This window comes from Dryobates pubescens, chromosome 2 (assembly GCF_014839835.1).
Source record: "Dryobates pubescens isolate bDryPub1 chromosome 2, bDryPub1.pri, whole genome shotgun sequence".
NCBI classification, from domain to species: domain Eukaryota; kingdom Metazoa; phylum Chordata; class Aves; order Piciformes; family Picidae; genus Dryobates; species Dryobates pubescens.
In genome coordinates this window covers 24,009,873-24,030,283 of record NC_071613.1, presented here as the reverse complement: position 1 = coordinate 24,030,283, position 20,411 = coordinate 24,009,873, and the positions used below count along the sequence as shown (strand labels likewise).

Here is a 20,411-nt window from a genome sequence, read left to right as displayed (position 1 = left end):
AATCCAGCCCATTTCCAGACAACTTGAATGCTGTAACCAAAGTATTTGTGCATAAAAGTACAGTCCATGATTTACTTAATCTTAAAATTGGAAGCAGTCCGATTCAATGGGGCTTAATACCATCATTGTGGCACACATAATTTCTTTTTGGTTGGGCAGTTGCCAGTCAGTGGGCTGTGGATGGTCAGTTATGAATAACTTCTTTTTAGAAAGCAATTCAAATTTTATGATGAGATGTGATGTTTATCATGTGAGTGTTGCAGCAGTGTGAGCCGGATATGATGGAGGAAATCATACGATATTTAACTAGCGACTAATCCACATCTTTCTACTCTTCACTATTTATTTTTATTTTTTTAAGTATTTCTGCAGTCTCTGGAGATGTCTCACAGCCAACAGTGTTAACTGAGTGATAAATCTTTACTGTTTTTTTTCTCTTGGTACTCTTTACTAGGATCTTGTTTGGATAAAGGATACACCGACTTTAGAATTACTTAGAGTCAAACATATTTTCCACTTCCAATGACTCATTACTCTGGGCTCACAGATGGGCTGGGAAATTTTGCACACTAGTTCCCATATTCCAATTTCAGCTGCAAGTTACTGCCTTCAGTATAGCAGGGGGAAATACTCTGCATGTGGAGCTGACTTTTCAGCATGGTGTGTGATGTATCCAGACATGTGAGGGGTATGGCCTATGGATTAGAGTTCAGGGTCTACCCATAGTGAAATGCCATCCTGACAGACCTCAACTTTCTCCTCCATGCAGTTATTAACTACGTTTTGTCAGTCCGCCCTTAGTGCAGCCTGGATATACATCCACCATTTGAATCAGAACAGTGCCTGCAGAAGTTCTTTTTTCCTTATTTCCTTCATTTAATATTCATTTTCCTCTAAATGAACAATATATAGATAAGGGTTATAAGAAAGATAGAGAAAGACACTTTACCAAGGCCTGTAGTGATAGGACATGGGACAATGATTTTAAACTGAAAGAGAATAGAGTAGAATAGAATAGAATAGACCAGACCAGGTTGGAAGAGACCTTTGAGACCATCAAGTCCAACCTATCATCCAACACTATCTAATCAACTAAACCATGGCACAAAGCACCCGATCCACTCTCTTCCTAGTGATGGTGACTCTGCCACCTCCCTGGGCAGCCCATTCCAATGGCCAATCACTCTTTCTATGAAGAACTTCTTCCTAACATCCAGCCTAAACCTCCCCTGGTGCAGCTTGAGACTGTGCCCTCTTGTTCTGGTGCTGGTTGTCTGGGAGAAGAGATCAACCCCCTCCTGGCTACAACCTCCCTTCGGGTAGTTGTAGAGAGCAAGATGGTCTCCCCTGAGCCTCCTCTTCTCCAGGCTAAGCAACCCCAGCTCCCTCAGCCTCTCCTCATAGGGCTTGTACTCCAAACCCCTCACCAGCTTTGTTGCCCTTCTCTGGACACCTTCCAGCAACTCAACATCTTTCCTAAACTGAGGGGCCTGGAACTGGACACGGTACTCAAGGTGTGGCCTAACCAGTGCTGAGTACAGGGGCAGAATGACCTCCCTGCTTCTGCTGGCCACACTGTAGGGGTAGGTTTAGATCATATACAAGGAGGAAATTCTTTACTGGGAGAGTGGTGAGCCACTGGAACAGGTTGCCCAGAGAGGTTGTAGATGCCCCTCCCTGAAAGCATTCAAAACCAGGTCACATGGGGCCAAACTAGCAGCCTGGTCTAGTATGAGGTGTCCTTGCCTATGGCAGGTGTTTTGGAACTGGATGATCTTTGAAAGTCCCTTCCAACCCAAACCATTCTGTGATTCCAAGTTGCAGCATACAGCAGGAAAACTCATGAAACTGTTCAATTCCATCACTTTGTTTCCACTGCTGTTTTTTTCTTTTACCTCATCTAAAGCCTTTCAAATTTCTTTGCAGGAAGGGGCTGCTGCAGAGTTCCCTTGACTCAGCCCAAAGATACATTTTCTCTTGTTCAATGTTTATCTGTGTGTATACAATTCATTACATACTGACTTACAAAACAGGCATCTGTAGAACAATGTGTCATATAATAAAGGTAATTATGGACAGCGAAGATAATATTTTGTAGGGAATAACACTTTGTTAGAAACAATGCTGTGAGAGTTCAGGTCTGTTTAAATGTAAAATATTGTGTAGTCAGAACCACAAGTGAAAGGTACCATTGAAGTACTGTAACATGTACATGTTTGTTCTAAAACTAAACACTCATCAGTCCACAATCAAGATCTTTAAAATATCAGTAAGGATTCCTGAAGAATTGTTCTCAGAAAATTCTCACTTGCCAGGCAACATACTGGAGTTTTATAGACTAAGAGGCCTCAGTGTTTAATTAAATTAGAACAAACCTCATTGTAATAAATCATAGATGGATATGTGGTTAACATATTTAGTAATAAGTTAATAATTTAATAAGTTAATAATAGCCAGATTACTTAAAGAATCTGGTGTGGGGATCCATAGTGATTGCAAGAGGAATGCGAAAATCAAATAATTTTTAGTGATTTGTTATCTATATTCTTTATCTCTTTGTCTCTCTGTATACAGTTAGAAGCCAGTTTGTCTGGGCAAAACTCCTGTTAATGATTAGATCACCTTTGCTTGTAGATAACTTTTTGATCCCTGATGTGAAGTGAGAAGAAAAACGTAACAGTCTATTAGTGTTCAAAGGAGAAATGGGAGAAATGAAAGAGAATATTCAGGCTTAGACTTAAGCTGTGATCTTAGACACAATTTTATTTTGTTTTAACTATGGTCTAGCAGAGAAGGTGTCTATTTGTAAAGGTGATCATCCCTGGAGGTTTTTAAGGCCAGGCTGGATGGGGCTCTGATCTAGTGTGAGGTGTCCCTGCCCATGGTGCGGGGGTTTGGAAATGGATGATCTTTGAGGTCCTTTCCAATCCTTACAATTCTGTGATTCTGTGATGTTTATCTGTAAAGTTGTCTTGTTTACTCAATCATAGGGAGGTGTTCAAGAAGGGATTGGACGTGGCACTTGGTGCCATGGTTTAGTAGTCATGAGGTGTTGGGTGACAGGTTGGGTGACTTGATCTTTGAGGTCTCTTCCAACCTTACTGATTCTATGATCTTAAACAACTTTAGAACTGTTATGGGAGATAGATGTTTTGGGTTTGGTTTTTTGTTGTTTTTTTCTTAACTGTGAAGATGACTAAGGTTTAGGTAACAATTACTTCATAATTACTACCTTCCATTCTTTTCTGGAGGCATGATTGTGAGCTATGGCTGAAGCTCCTAAAAGCAGGTCTACATCAGGACCTGCTTCTCCAAGATAACATATATCAAAGGTTTTAAGTGCAGTACTCTGTTTATTGCAAACTAAAGAGTACAAGTTATGTTTGGAGCTATTGGGATATGAAAAAATTGCTATGGAGGAGATTGGAAGTAGTATTTCAGTTTTTTCTTAACCATATTGATAATTATCTGCTGGTTTTGATAACAAAAACATTGATATAATTCATTGGGGGGGTTGTTTTATGAATGTTATTGAAAAGCTATTCCCAGAGGAAGAGCTTATGACACTTAAATACTTGTAAATCTATTAAAAATGAACTCTACAACAATAAATAATCTATTAATAATGAACTCTACTGCTTCTCTGCTTGCAAAATATCCCAACAGTTTCTTCACCAGCTAGTTGTCATCACAGTCCTGATTTGCAGGGGGTTTAGACTCAGTGATCTCTGGAGGCCCCTTCCAACCCCTAGCATTCTCTGTTTCTGTGACTCAGCCAATAAAGGGAGAAGCAGGTTGATTCCCAATAGAAACGATTTCATGTGGATTACTTCTCTAATGAAGAATGATAGCAAAGGAGTGCAGAAAATGCTACCTAACAGCAACTTTGCTTCTTGAAAGGTGATTTGCAAAGGTTTTCATGTATTGCCTTTATCGTTCCACAAGCCAAAAAGAGTTTGTGTCTTTTACATGCAGTCATCCTGCAAGGGAGCTCTTACTTAATGGTTAAATCCAAGTACTTCGGCATCTAAAATTCCTTATGTTAATACAGAGGGAAAAGTTTCTTCTTCTTCTTCTTCTTCTTCTTCTGTTTTTTTTTGTCTTTTTTCGGTAGAAATATTTCTTTTTGGCTTTTTACTTCCTCTACAGCCTTTGACTGGAGATGTTCTTGTTACATATCATCAGGTCCCATAATTTGTCATAATGCTACTCAATGGCTCGTCTAAAAAATGTAAAGGGAGGCTGTCAAGGTTGTTAGGCCCAAAGTTTAACCTGCAGTACTTTTGAAAAAGAAGAAAAGATTGACATAAACTGTCCCCCAGAGCCCAAACTGAGCTGGAATAAAATCCAAAAATGATTTTCTGAGCAACTCAGGAGCCAGCACGTTGGGTCTCTTTGAGGCTCTGCTTGTGAAAATTGTTCTGTGCTTTGTTCCTGCTTGTAGGAGGATGTTGAATATACAAGAAACTTAACTCTGTAACAGGTTAAGAGGAGAGGTTTCTTGTTCATTCCAGTTACCCTTCTGGAGCAAAGTAGGTCATGGAGACCCTGCGAGCTACAGAGGGGTTTTGTCATTTCAAGGGCAACACAACATTCAGCATCTAGGAATTGTCACCCCCAGCTCTTAGTCCCTACCAGGTACTCATTCTTCACAACATTCTAGGTCTGTCCTAACACATCAGCCAACACAGTGTGCAGAAGACTGAGATTTTGATTGACAAATCCAAAATGAATGGTTTTTTTTAATCCCTTCTTTTTTTTCCCCTCTTAAAAGAGGAGATGGAGATTTTTATCTGCAAGTAAAAGGTACTGCCAAATGCTGTGCAGCCTCCATAACAGGAATAGAAGTCAGAAGTCCAGCCGCTCTTGCAAGAGGGTGGGAGGCATGGACTACGTTGAAATGAGAATTGTGGAAATGCTGGGAGATATACTAGGAAGATTTTGCCTTTAATTCCATGTTTATATGACAACTGTATGTTTCTAGAAACACACTTCATTATTTTCCCTCCACTCGTGGTGAAACTGCTTTCCAGACAGATGTACACTAGATCAAGCAACAGGGTGAGGTTCTGCTATGTAGTCATTATACTAAGCTGAGAGCTTGAATCTGTTCCTCATGATTTTTCAGTATGTCAAGTGTGTTCCCCTTTCAAGCAGGAATTACTAACTGTGTTGGTTTCAACATTCTTAAGGATTTTGTATCTTTTTGGTGGCATTACTGCCTACCTGGGCAAAGTGTGTTTTATCACCCTGGAGAGAACCTGGTAGATCAGTTTCTGGTTGATAGCTCTGATTTTCCCATCAGTGGTCTTTGTGCCACCTATGAAAGTACCTTGCTTTTGCTTAGGTTTTCATGCTTAGTTTCTTTACCAAAGAAGTCGCTGTCCCTGGAGGTGCTCAAGAGGGGATTGGACGTGGCACTTGGTGCCATGGTCTGGTCATGAGGTCTGTGGTGACAGGTTGGACTTGATGATCTTTGAGGTCTCTTCCAACCTTAGTGATACTGTGAAACCCATTTCATCTTGCCCACCAAGCAAGCAGTTCTTAACTTGTGCACACATGCAGATATGCCCAGTAAAAGAGAGAATCTGCTAACCCATCAACCTTTATTATATTTGATTGTGCAGTGTTTTGACAGCAATCTTGTACTATTACATGTCATGGTTTTTCTGTGCCATCAATTACTGCGACTACCTGCACATTAACTCCACATGGGAGGGTGAGAGCCTCTGCTTTCTTTTAGAGAGCTGATTGATGGGTTAGAAGAATGCAGCTGTTAGAAAAATGCAGAGTAAATAATTAAATGTCGTTAGTCCCACTCCATGTGTGCAGTAGGTCACGTGCACAAAGTTGAGATTGTACAAGACAAGCCTAATTCCTCTGCCTTGAACAAACACAGGGTAGTTCATAAATACATATACATATATATATTTATGTATACAAACTTAAAGCTTTTAACAAGCTTACTTTCTATAACCATGAACAATGGCGAGACAATTTGTTTGAGGGGAGAGGTTAAACATGTGGTTGTAGCCAGGAGGGGGTTGGTCTCTTCTCCCAGGCAATCAACACCAGAACAAGAGAACACAGTCTCAAGCTGCACCAGGGGAAGTTCTTCACTGAGAGAGTCGTTAGCCATTGGAATGGGCTGCCCAGGGAGGTGGTAGAGTCACCATCCCTGGAGGTGTCTCCACAGGAGGGGAGGGGATTGGACATGGCACTTAGTGCCATGGTTTAGTCATGAGATCTGTGGTGACAGGTTGGACTTGATGATTTTTGAGGTCTTTTCCAGCCTTGGTGATTCTGTGATTCTGTTTAGGAAAGATTAAGCACAGAACACCAACAGTTCTCCACTTAAAAGGATGCTTGTATTTTAAAAGCATTATGATTAAGAGTGGAAGTGCAGAAAACAATTTTAGGAGAATGTCATTGGGAAGGATAGTGAAGGTGATGGTGATAAATACAAATCAGTAGTCAGAAAATGTAAATTGTTGCTATAGGAAATGAAAGGTATTAGAAAGAAATTACGGTCTGTAAAATGTGAAAGTTGAGGAAAGAGAAACTTCCCAAATTCATCAGTAACAAATGACTTCTAGCCATGATACGAATCTAATGCTTGACAAAAAGGCCATAACAGTGGATCCTCATTTCTGAAAGGAAAAGCAAGACACCTTGTGTCATTGGAAAAAAAAATTCACCTTACCTTAAATTCTTACTTCTTCTAAACAGTCATGCAACAGCTCAACATCATTTGTTGGGGGGAGGTGTTGTTCATGTCATCGTCTGCACAACCAGCTGTGGTCAGGCTTACTACAAAGCTTGTTTAAGAACTTTCTAATAATCTGTCATATAATTTGGAAGGAATCTGTAGCAGAGGGAAAATTGATATTGCTGTAAAAAGGTTGATACTACACTTGTAGCTGAAAAGACAAAAGGGATCCTGAAGAATCTGTGTATTATTTAACCTCATATTGTTCTTTCCCATAATAATGGGAAGGCTGATACGTGCTATGCTCAGAAAATAATTGTTATTGACTTTGCCAATGGAAGAGTTGTCTAAATCTCATACAGGAAATTGTTAAGTGATAAAAAGCTGTGCCCTTTTTTATGCTACATCGTCAAAAACATCTTTCAAGAGCAACTATATTGAGGTTTCCCTGCCTAGTACTGTGAACTTTTAAAAAAAATCAAGTAAAAGCTGTCCAGGCGCTAGAAAAAGAGTCCATGTAATATAAATTAACCAGATTGAAATGACTAGCCAGTAGATTGCAAGAGCCAGTTGTAAATGGGTATCCATCATCCAAGAACAGGGAAGAGTTGAATTGGGTTTTGTTTTCAGCTGCATCTTGTTTGGTGATACAGGTGATTTATTTTTTTCCCTTTGATTCTCCTGATGTTAGTCATCTTCATACTCCATCCTCATTTCTGCTGTTAGTGGCAGTACAGCCTTTAAGATTTTCACCTCTCCACTGATCTTTTAGGCCTTCTGAAGAAAATTCTTCTTGCTATTTCTGCTTTGTGAGGTCCACTTCTTTTCTCTGAACAATCTCACCGGTGCTCATGCAAACTGAGCTTCTTGTGGCCAACTCAGAGATTCATCTGCATGAGGCCTTATGTTCTCCATCCAGACCACTAGGTGCACATCTCCTTGTGATAGCCAACTACCTTAAACCCCTCATTCCATGTCACTCTGACCAAGACAAATGTCACATTTAGCTCAAGTGTCACTGAAGTACATAATCTGGGCTTCATCTTTTGATTTGGACCTGTTTTACCACCTCATATCTCAACTGCTGCACCATCTTTTTTCCTGGCCTTGATGAATGCAGTATCCATTCAGCTGCACCCAGTTGCTGCTATAATGATTACTTCCTCAGCCTGTCACTTTTCCAGTGTCACCCTTCACTTGGCATCCTTCCATGGCCTTCTCTGCTGTATCACATCAAAATTGAGCTGCCACTCTATGCTTTGAAGACCCATCACAGTATCTACTGTTAATTCTCTTTCACTGTGCTGACAGCTGCCTCATGTGAACCTTGACATCTGTTTAGTAAAATTTTCTTCTTTCATGGGTTGAGCACAGGTGATCAAAATCACAGAATCATAGAATGGTTTGGGTTTGAAGAGACCTTTAAAGGTCATCTAGTCAATCCAATCCCCACAATGAGCAGGGACATCTGTCACTAGATCAGGTTGCTCAAAATTCTATCCAGCCTGAACTGGAATGCTTCCAGGGATCGGGCATCCACCACTTCTCTGGTTAACCTGTGCCAGTGTCTCATCATAATACATTTCTTCCTTATGTCTAGGCTAAATTCTCTCTTTTTTAGTTTCAAGCCATTACCCCTCATCCTATCACTACATGCCCTTGTACAAAGTCCCTGGCTTTCTTATAGGCCTCTTTTAGGTACTGGAAGGCTGAAATAAGGTCTCCCCAGAGCCTTCTCTTCTCCAGGTTGAAGAATTCTACTCTCAGCCTTTCTTCATAGCAGAGGTATTCCAGCCCCTTGATCACTTTTGGGGCTTCTTCTGGACCTGGTCCGACAAATCTATGTCTTTACTGTGCTGAGAACTCCAGATCTAAGCACAGCACTGCAGGTAGGGTCTCAGCAGAGGGGGATAAACATCTCTGTCGACCTGCTGAGCATGATGCTTGTGATGCAGTCTGGGATACAGTTGGTTTTCTGGGCTGCAAGCTCACATTGCAGGGTCATGTTTAACTTAATACATTATACATTATGAATAGAAAAGTTACTACCATTGGCCTTCTGCAGCCTAAACCCACTTGCAACTTTGCAAAGGGCTGCACTACTGTAAGGCCTTTGTATGCAGATAGTGGAGAACCAAGCAAAAACTTGTCTGTGTAGGCTGTAATCTAAATGGGCACTTCAAGTGCTGTGTAACCTTTAAATGTGATGGGACTGCTCGACCCTTTGGCATTCATGTAAAACCTGGGGTTTTGTTGTGGTTTACTTGGATTGTAATGTGCTGTTTATTTTTAAATTTAGCTTTTGTAGCAGCAAAATGGGACAAGCAAGTAAGATACTGCCACTGCTGTATGTGAACCTGCTTTTACATCTAATGGGGTCCTGTTGGGGTTTTAGTTCATCATTTGCAAGGTGTGGCTACAGTGATGGATGCACTAGTTCGACTTGAATTTAAAAATCTGTGACCCATCACTTTGTTCAACTGGCAAAATTAGAATGCTTTTATTCTCCCACTGCATGGGTTGTCTTTTTCCTTTGGCCTGTTTTTCTTCATTAAATAGAAGTGAACATTATTAATAAGAAAAAATGTAGTTTGTGGGCACAAAGTTGCAAAATAATACAAGAGAAGGTGAACTCAAGAAGCCCAGCGCTGTGAGCTTTTGAAAGAGTGCCTTGACAGAATAGGTTTGACTTCTGCAGGAAGTAGGATGATACCGATTCAACCAATGAGATAAAACTGCTGTTGATGGACTGCTTATAGATATGAAGCTTCATTCATCTCGAGGAGAGGGGAGGGGGAATCCTGTCTCACACTGCCTCAAAAGCAGCCACATCCCTCTCCCATCATGAGGGGAAAATGGGATCTGCAATACACGGCAGGCAATGTGATAGTATGCTACAACGTAACAGTCTTGACAGCTCTGTATGATGCTGCAGTTCAGATTTTGCCATCAGGAGAAATCCATAAACTATACTGAGCTTTCTGAAATCATTAATGCCTTAGTTGTATTGATGATTTTATTTCTGCACTAGAGGAGTGTGGCAAATCTGCCTAGCTGCAAACTGCAGCTTCCTGGGTTTATGATACGCCTCCTCTTTCTTGCCATGCTTTCCCTGCCCCACCGGGGGGGGGGGGGGGGGGATCCATCGCGTAAATTGATTTGGGAATCAGCCTTGATAAAATACCAGCATTCAGCCCCTCGCCACGGCATGGCTGTATTGTTACCAGTTCTTGATTATTTGGATGCTCCAGCAGAAGCTGCCACATCAGAGTTGGAGGTGTGCAGAGATTAACTGGTGTCTGTCCAACCATTTGTCATACAAATAACAGTGCCAGTAGAGTGAAATACTATAAATCATTTTTTTCCAGGATTGAAACCTTTTATCAGTTGTGGCACTTTCATTATTCAATAAGCGATTAGTAACAGCCATTGTCATTTAGCCATTTAATAGTTAACAACTCAGAGCTTTGGCTGGTAAGGAAGCTTTGACACTAGCATCTGATGTAAAAGCAAGGTTTAATATTTATCTTTGAAGGCAAAATGCAGTTGTTAGTGGTTTACTGAAAGAAGAAAGGCAGCACCACTTGGACGTGAGTCTCTTAATTTGTTGAGCCTCCTGGTTTTGCTCTATCACAGAGCTGTGTAGTGTTTGTGTATGCCCTGACAAAACACACAGTATTTAAAATATGCAGATACAGGATGGCATTCTCCTTTTGCCAGCTTCTTTATTCTAAAGCTAATCACAGCATCTCTCTGGGGATTTTCTGTAACCACAGCTTTTGAGAAAGGTCGAATTCTAGGAATGATAACCTTTGTGTAAGAGCAGCCACAGAAGTTAACCCTGATCTTGTTGGATATGTTCAGTACAGTATCCAGGCAGGTGTTGGGTTATAACACATCAAGAATGTCTTCAACTTGTGACTTTCACATTTTGCACTGGTTAGGTGAAAATGGACAACTTTCTGTAAATCTGTGGAGCCCTATCCAGTGCAACATGGGTAACAGGAGCTTCCTGTGTCTGAAGCCCTTTGAAATCTAGATGAATCCGTGAAGAGATAGAATGTTGAATCTGCCATTTGAAAGACTTTTTCTATTCCTGCCAGAAGTTTAAAATGAAAAAGTCTTAGTAATTACTTTATCCCTAGGAAGAGACCTGGATTAAAGCTACCTGCCCAAAGAGATGGAGACCTTCAGACTTGTAGGTCACTGCAGTAACCATTGGTTGAGCAGTGAGTTTGGGAAGTTAAGTTGGCTGATCTGTAAACTACTTGTGAAATGTCTGTGCTTCATTGTTCTGTTGCCCACTTTGAGGTAGCTTTTAATTTTGCAAGCTTTGGGAAGTCCTAAAATGCAAATTAATGGATTTACTGCTAGCACACCTAAGGGCAGGTGTTGTGCATGTGCTACTAGACAGGAACTTCTAATTCGTAGCTCAAACAAATGCTTTGTGCCTCAGATTGTCCTCTTTGTAATGTAGGACCCAACATCTGTGGGATTTCTGTTGAAGCCAAGGGATGGAACTGAAAGTCATCTTCTCTGTCAGTGCAGGCTGATGTAGAAGCTCAAGCAAAAAGGGAGATGGTGACCTTCCTGTTGTAGCATGAGCATTCACTTTATAGAGGAATACTCATTACAGATGGCTTAGTAGTTTGTAGGAAAAGACCTTGACACAATAAATCTCTCCAACTGAATTCCTCCAGTGCGAAATCTCTGTATTAACATGGGAAGTTGCACCACAAGCAGAGCAACATGCCAAACTGTTAGAGACCCAATACTGGCAGATTTGCTCATGCTTATTTGTACAAGTGATGTAAATTAACAAAGAATTAATGTTATATTAGCCCCAGTGGAAAGTAGTGCTGTGTGTGCTCACATATGGACATGATTCAGCACGAACAAACAAAAGACATTTATCCCTGCATGCTTCTCAGATGTGCCTGTCACTGCCTACCATGCTGGAGGGCAAACTTCTAATGAGCCTGGATCATGGGTTGGGTTTTTGCAAAGGATGGAAACACTTCAAATGAGCCCATTTCAAAGATGCTTTACAGATAGCCCCCTCTAAAATGGTGTAGCAGAAGGTGGTGTTTTGTGTGGCTTGAATTTGCTTGCATTGTTGTGCAAGGTTTGGATTATCTGGTAACGTTATATTGCTTGTGATTTGGAGTTTAGCGATCTTGGGAGCTGACAGGAACAACAGGGGCTTTTTCAGAAGAAGAAACTGCTTATGAAATCTTAGGCAACTGTTTATAATTGCATAGTCCAAGCTTTTACAGTAGTGTGCCTGGTATGCATTAAGTATGTGAGAAAAATGAGTGATGGTAGTAATGGAAATTCTGATTTATATTCAATTTTTGTAATTGCTTGGAATTTCAAAGTAAGTAAAAGCTGGAACTAACAAAGTGTCTCCAAGCCCTAGTCCAGTTCTATGCTATCTTAAAAGACTTCAAAAGAAAATTTGCATGCCTCCTTTGATTACAATGAGGATAGTGGAAGTCTTCTACAAGGGACAAATTTATTAATTGCTGAACAGGATTGTTCTAAGGTAAGCAGTATACCCAGGTCTTTGGAACAATCTAACTCTTCATCATCTAGAGCTACCAAAAAAAAAAAAAAAAAAATCAAAGAAATGAGAACTGCAAGAATTACCTAAATATTGGTGTTCCCTGCTGCCTGTGTAGTAGGTTTGTTTCCTGCAATATTTCTTGACAGAGCTACTGTGAAGCGCATTGATCGTGCAGAGAACACCTTCCCATCCCACTTCATACATAAATATTTTTTATCTGCAAGCAAGTTACGGGGTTTCTCCCATGAGAAAACAAACACGCTTTTTTGGCTTTAATTCAGCCCAATGCTACTTACTTTATTGTAGCATATTTTATTTTCAGTTTGCAGTATTTCCTCTCTGACATCTAATATACATTGGAAAAGAAATTTCATGAAAAAGCTATGGCCACATACCTGAGAAATTTCAGGATGCCTGCACTGAGTGTATCTTTTAAAAGTGAGCGGTGAGAATATAACTCCTTTGAGCAGAAACACCTCTGTCTGTTGTTTTGTAACTGGTTTCTTGACAGTAATTGCTCGCACTGACAACAAAATGTGGCTACTTTTTGTTCAGAGGGAGAAGGGTGCAGAACAACGCATCTTTGGTTAATGGATTTAAATGCTCCTTGTTTATCAGCCTATAACAGGCTAGATTGTCATCTCCCTTACACATAGATGAAACTGATGGTCCGAAACAAGAATAAATCCGTCATGCCATAAATGTAGTGGTTCTCCATGGGCTAAAGCAAGGAAGCGTTGTCTCTTTCGTCAATATTATGTCTAATTATCAGAGAGAAGGTAGGCTGGTGGTGAATACAATGTGTCCCCTGTATGTCCCACCCGTACTCCTCTAATCTTCCATTCCTTTGTGTCCCAGATGCTTCCCCCATGCCTCGTTTCCTCTTCGGCCATCCCATAGGATGCTTTTCCTGCTCTTTGAAATGTATTGGGTTGGGTTTAGTGGTGGTGGTGCATTTTATATTATATAATGGTGACTTTGCCAATAAGGGTCTCAAAAGCCAAATGGTTTTGATGCCACATCAAACGGGGGTTTGTTGTCACAAATGTCATTCTGGCCAGGTGTGGTATCAACAACTCTCAGTTGGTGTCCCTGTTTCATCCTGGAGTCACAGAATCGACTGCAAGGTGCAGTGTTAAGAAAGGTGGCTTCCTTGCCCTGTCTGGTTTGAAGATTGACATCCCTGGTGGTGGTGTCACTTGAGCTTCAGTGATGCTAATTACAAGCATGAGACTGATTGTGAAATCAAGATGTTGACTAGATAATTGGATAGGAATTCAGATATCTTTGAAATTCCAGAGGGCTCAGTATCTTGTATCAAATCTAATCAGGGGGTGGGACAGGATTCAGATAACTGTAGTACCACAAAAGTGTAATAGCAGTAGTCTAGCACCTGATGCTAAGATATGATAGAAGCTGCTTTTATGCAAATGCTTTGTTACTAAACCAAAAATAAGCCAACATGTACTGTGTGGCTTAGCTTCTGAATGGCTCTGGTAATTAATACATGATGCTGCTAAATTCTTCTTCTCATGTTTCAATTGTGAAAGAGATATAAACAATGGAACAGAGCCAGAAGATCTGCTTATGTGCTGCTCCACCTATCTGGAGTAGATTAATATGGACAATAAATATTAAAATGTAATTAAGATAAAAATAAATTTTTCAGTGAGCACATTTTGGGTGGTTTTTACACTTGAATTATTAGAGTGGGGTCAACTGGGGTTTTCAGAAGACTGTGATGTTGCATTAAAAGTGGAGAGAAATCAATGATGATTTTGACAGATCGTGTTTTGTCAGGGAATTATTTTGTTTTCCTCTGCAGGTTTGGGGTTTTGAGGGGTTTGTTGGTGGGGTTTTTTAATATGAACATATACAAAAACTGCGGAGGCAGGGTGATAAAATGATTCTCTAATTCCCTAATAACTCAGCTAGCCTTGTGAAGTCAGCCCAATTGCAGAAACTAACCTTAGAAATTGGTCAATCAAATGCTACAAGCAAAGTACTTGTTTTCCAGTATTGAAGCTGGTGGTCTAGTGATCACAGCCAAGCAATTATGGCCCTGTTAGATAGCATGAGTAGTAGTCATTAAATAATTATACCTTTGATTAGCTGCTTTAACTGTTCGTTGCCTTTGAAATATGATAGTATAATTTAAAGCTTTTATTAAAAGACAATTTTTCTAGGTGGTTGAAAAGGATTTTTTGTGTGTGTATAAAAGACCCATAATTTTCTGCTTCAGATAATGAAAAACTGAGAAAAATGTTTCCAATTAACATTTACTTTTGTCGATTTGAATCTCGCATGTTTATAGTGTATTGGAAATGCACTGAAATAGTTTAGCTGGTCCTTTACCTACTGCAGAACTTTAAATGGAGAAATCTTACAGGGGAAGAAAAAAAAATAAATGTTTCATTAAAGTGACTCTTTTTTTTTTTTTCCCCTGTCAGGAGTAGAAATATGAATGTGTTTTCATTTTATTATTTTTTTTTCCTTCATTTGAAATATCCAAAGCTGAATCAAAGCCAAACGTAATTAACTATTAATGTGATTTGAAGTATTATTTTTAGAGCGGTTTGTGGGTTTAAAATAGAGCACTGGGAAGGATCTCAGCTTCAGCGAGGCGTTTTTCCAGGCATACAGTTTTACTTGTGTTTGGGCTGGGCAGCTTTTGCAACCCATCAGTTCCAGTAATTTCCTTTGATGTGCAGCAGCTTCTTTTCCTGAGTATTCTGGTGGTTTAACAGGATGTAGTAAGGGCTACTGCTGTCCAGTGTTTAAGAAATAACTGGGAGAAGTTAAAGCTCCATGTTGTTTGGTCTGTTGGGAGCTATGTCCTGTAGACACCAATGACAGAAATGCTTAGAAAGTTTAGAGTCACATTCAAGTGTTTAAAGATGTTTTGCTTTGGAAATCTGGTTTAATAGAACTGCTGTATGCGTTTGTCAGGAATTACAGAAACGTAGTGTACTTACTTATGAGATCCTTGCACTTTGTGGGGTTTTTTATTTTAAAATTTAGTGTTGGTCAGATTTAGAAACACAATGTATCCAAATTATTTTACTTTCTAACTGTGTATTAAATATGTCTGGTCTTCTGGATTTTTTTAACCATTTTTGAGGAATTTTTGCCATTGCTCCTTCCACATAGGGTAAACCAGACAGTGTCAAGCCCCTTCACAGGGGCAAGTTTAACTGGTGTACAAATCTCCTGGGTTGTATCTTAATGAAACAAATTCAAGCCTCTTACAGAAGAGCATCTGTCCGGCTCTCCTGACCAACAGGAAAAATATGCCCAATCTGCCATTTTACAGTCCCTGATGAAACGATGTGTGACGCAGAGGGAGTTGGAAAAGAGCAAGAGAAAGGCTGAAAGGCAGAATCCTTTCCCCAGTAGCATGGCAACTAGGTAGTCCTGGAGTTTATCCTTAAATACCCCCCTGATCATGCTCAGGTTTGCCTCTCATCAAATCCAATGTCCCCCTATTTTTCTAGATAGATGCTACGCAGGTATTATATGAAAAATGTTCCCCTGGCCTATGCTACAGGAACAGGTTTATCCTCATAGATCTTCTCAGCCTTTAATTGTTGTACAATAAGAATAAATAAACAAACGTCCTCAGCTGAATGGACAGTGTTATTTATTTTGTGCAGATGATGATGAGATGTTCTGAGAAGCGAGTGGCATGCCAACTCCCATCCCCAACCCCCTTCCTCCAGTGTAGGTGAAAAGATCCTATTATTTCTGATAATTGATGCTGAGGGCTGTGGCGTGCCTCATTTAATCAGCACTGTTCAGCACACTCCAGGGATGTAATTCATGCACACTTTAACATCCAACATGGCTGACAAGGCTTGGACACACAACCTAACGGCTACATCATTTTTTAATCAGCTATCTGAGCACTATTTATCTAATCAACAAAGAACTCTGTCACATGGAGACCAGAGGTGACATTAACACATCTGTAGTTTCTCAGTGCAGCAGTGAAGGAAGATTTTTAGGATGAGACTGTCGCTATTGAGACTCTCCCAAGAATAAAAGCACATTTCTGCTTATCAAAGTATATAAAGGCCTGAATTTGAGCAAGTTGGAAGGTGGTTAGTCTGACATTTTGTTGATCTTAAGCATCCCCTGAGAACTTCACAGGATTCAAACAGATGTAACCTCAGATCACACATGGGTAAGTGTGCTTTCTAAAAACAGCTATTGCTTTTAGAAATAATGGTATGTGATCATAGAGGCAGCAAACATATTTACTACAAAACCTGCTGAATCAAAACTAGACAGGAAAAGTAGATTCATTAACACAGTATAAATAGCATCCTTGTTACAGAAAACACACAAATTCTGTCTGCAAGGGGTTGGCCACAGATGTAAAGTTATTGCCTGAACAAATACCATGATATGTGGTAATTAGGAGTGATTAAGTTTAATTGATTCCTAGTTACTCTATATCTTAACAAAAGGCTGTACTGAAGCCTAGTTTTCATCTTTGTATACTGGAATACCTGTTGTTGCTGTAAGTTGTACACAGAACAAATAAGCAAGCTGATTTTAATTATCTTTTATTTTAGTACAGTGTATATGTTACAGGACTATAGCTTGACTCAAAAAGTGAAGTACTCAAAAGCAGTTACAGCTGCATGTCCTCCCAGAGCTTCAGCTGTAACAGCAAGCAGTTGCCACCATTTTATTGAGACACAGACCCAATATGTAATCATCTCCCACTAGATTTAAGTATATTCTATTTGGACTTGGTTTATAGTGCTCTCCTTCAATAGTGTTTGGATGTTGAAAGACGTGTACAGCCATTAAATAACTTGTTCACCTTCCACTTCAGAGTGTGTTCTTGACAGTCCCTGCCTTCCAGCTGAAAAAATGCAGGTAAGGACTGTGAAAACTGAAATAATGGAGTGGAATTGTCTTTGTGAAGCACAGTGAGACCAGTCAACACCTACAGAGTCATGGCAGGAGCCTTCATTGCTCCCATGCTCTCTCTGCACTACAACCCGAGATTCTCCTTCCATTTGCCATTGCCAGTCTATAGCATTTCTTCACATCAAACCACAGGTGTCCAAAGTGGTGCTTAGTTTAAGTAGTTTGACTTTATAGGAAAGGCACAGTAATAAACACTTCTGACCTGTATTTTATACATAAACAAGCAGAAATAGGGTATTTGGAATGTGGAGGGGGGAGGCATGGCAGCCTTTTTTAACGAAAGTCCGGAAGAGTTCAAAGGCTGTTTTCTGGAAAGAGGAGCTTATTAACTCAAGATCAAGCCAGGCTCCACTCCGGATACCAGGACACATCTGTCCTGGCCAGGGCTTCTGTGAGCTCTTGAGAAAAAATACAGGTCATGGACAACACCTGGGAAATCTTTAGTCTTGGGTTGTGGTTTTTAGGGTATTTTTGCTTACAAGTAGTCATAGATGAGGCCTGAGGGAACAATAACAAGTGTTTTGTCTTCTTCTGTTTGGCTGATCTGGACTTCTTTTTTAGTGTGTAGATGCTGGTTGGGATGGGGGGACTGCTTTCCTTGCTGTAAGGTATTTTTCTGTGAGCAGCAAAGCCAGAGATCAGGGCAAATGTCAAAGTTAATAAAAACTTTGTCTAGAAATGTTGTTAAAATACATTAGTCATTCAGGTTGTGGTAGCACGACATACGAGGCAGAATACTAGTTGCCACTTCAGTACAAGCTAAATTAAGTACCTGGTGTCTTCTGGGCAATAATTAACTTCATTCCAGATATTTAGTGTTTGAGAGAGGCATCTGTCCAGGTTTTTCCAGTATCTCTAGAGATACTTCTTAGTGGCTTTTTTGAAGAAAACCAAAAAATACTTGGAATCAGTTTACCTTAAAGATATTTCAAAGTAGGGGCTTTGTTTGTTGTTAAATGATGAAATAAGTATTTCTTGTGGTGTTTTATTGGAAATCAGTTTGGACTTACTTGTTTAAGTTTATATATACTATAGATAGCTACATATTCCCAGAGTTGGCAACAAGTCCTTATATTGAATTAACCTTTTGATCTGGCAAGTGAAGCCAGACAGGACAGGGTGAATACCCTGGGACAGAAGTCAAAGACAAACCAGGCCACTAATGACAAAGCGTTGTTGGTAGGTAACAAAACTGTGTAGACAGTATGTAATTTTGAAGGCAGGCAAGGTAGGATGGCTGAGCTGGGCCCTTGTGCTTGCATGCACATCAATCACCCTGTGGAGGCTGTGCTTGGCAATGTCCAAACTGTGCTGCTGATAATATTATTGAATCCTCAAAGACAGAAGAGCACCACAAGGAAGCAGGCTGGAACCTAATCAGTGCTAAAGGACACACTCAGGTGTAACAGGGCCTCTGCATCACTGCAAAAAAAAGTCCATTTGTTTAAAGAAAAGAAAAAGGCATGACACTTACACATTAAAATGGATTATTTCACCAACAGGTTAATAGAAAACCAGGCTGCAAGTTCCTTTCCTGCTCATAGAGCCATACTCTTAACATGCCATTAAAGTGTGAAAAATGAAAAGGGACTGGGAAAGGGTCTTTGTGTGCTGGAGACCATCTTCCCTTTCTGAGGGGTGCCCAACCTCGATTTTGCCTATTTATATGTAAATGTTTTTCAGGACAAACAAGTTTTCTGCTGGGAAATTGTGCTAGGTCTAGATGCTGAGAGTTGTTAAACAGCTCTTAAAACTGAGGATTTATTTTTTCATATTGAAGGGTGCACCCAATGAAGATATTTTTAGATTTGATGAATTTCAGTTTTTAGATAGATAATTTTTAGCCTTCTAGGTAACATTATCTGTTTTAATTTCAGCAAGATGTGCTCTAAAGGGTATCACTCACACATCCAGTCCTTCTTTTCAGTATATAGCATTAAGGCATACAGATGGCTGTATTAAAACAACACATAGCTTAACAGTCTAGGATCTTCAGGCATTTCTCTTCCATCCTTAGCTCTTTAGCTGACAGTCAAGCTTTTTGTTAAATATTGAAATGACTTCACATCACTGTGCCTTTGCAGTGGAAGCAGCTGTTTGGTCTCAGTTTCATGGGGCATGAAAAATAATTTTCTGATAAGCATAGAAAGAAATTAATTTAAAGTTACTGTATCACTGTACTCACTACATTGTGCAATGTTCACCTCATCCTAAAGGGTGAGCGGAGAGAATCATCTTACTCCAGCTTCGCCGTATTAATCTCTTCATAACAGACTCTGAACTGAATGGGTGTGGAAGGCAGCTCCAATTTCAAATGCATCTTAGAATTGAATCATAATTAGTGCCACTGATCATGTCCTTTTTTAGAAGTCTCACACCCAAAGTCAAAGCTCTCCACCACCTCTGAGCAGGAGGGCTGGGTGACCAGCTAAGAAAGGTAGATCAAGAGGAGGTCCAGATGCTTTTCTGTTTGTCACTGACAGCCCACCAGTGCTGCATCATTATTTCTTGATGTGGTGGCTGGAAAGCCTATGGAGATACCACTTTTAGCAGGTACATGGTTCTCCTCAGATGTGGGGGTGTCCATGAGTGAAGAAGAGAGCATATCTTTGTTACTTCAGTCTCTGTTAGGTGCCAGCAGCATCTTGGTGTACTGGGATGTTTCATACAGTTCCTGTCTGATGAAACTCAGGCTAAACATATTGTTGATTGAACATAGTTCTCATGCTGTGAATTCACTCTTGAGGCAAAAAGTGTCAATTTTAAAGAACATGAAAATGAGCTTTGTCCTAATGAGCATGGGAATGGAGTGCTTTTGAGCAGTATTTTCTGCTAATTGTAAAATGGCAGCTGTGAACTCTGAGAACCTCAAAAGTTTGGAGCGTTAGTAAAGTGAGGGTGTTGCCTCTTCTGTACAGAATACACTTCCTTCTTGTTGTTGTTGGTGTTTACTTTCCAAATAAACACTTTGATTTTGCAGTGATGTGCCCAGGGGAGGAAGGGAGGACAACAAGCATCAATTGCATCAATGTCTACTTGACACTTTTGAAAATAATTCAGTGATGCCTCTAAGCCCAGTGCTACTGATAATAGGCTCTGTTGTTATGAGGATTTAAGGCTATTGCATCATCACCTCAACTTTTAAGGGTGATGATGTAAAAAGGATGTTTTACAGATAAACCCTTGCACCAAGTG

The 20,411-nt window shown here is 40.1% G+C and overlaps 1 protein-coding gene across 8 annotated transcripts in view; it reads left to right on the top strand.

Moving 5' to 3' along the window:
• The window catches only part of AGAP1 (ArfGAP with GTPase domain, ankyrin repeat and PH domain 1), a 389,866-nt gene that overhangs the window by 310,747 nt on the left and 58,708 nt on the right, over positions 1-20,411 (top strand). The gene's annotated exons all lie outside the window — the stretch shown is intronic.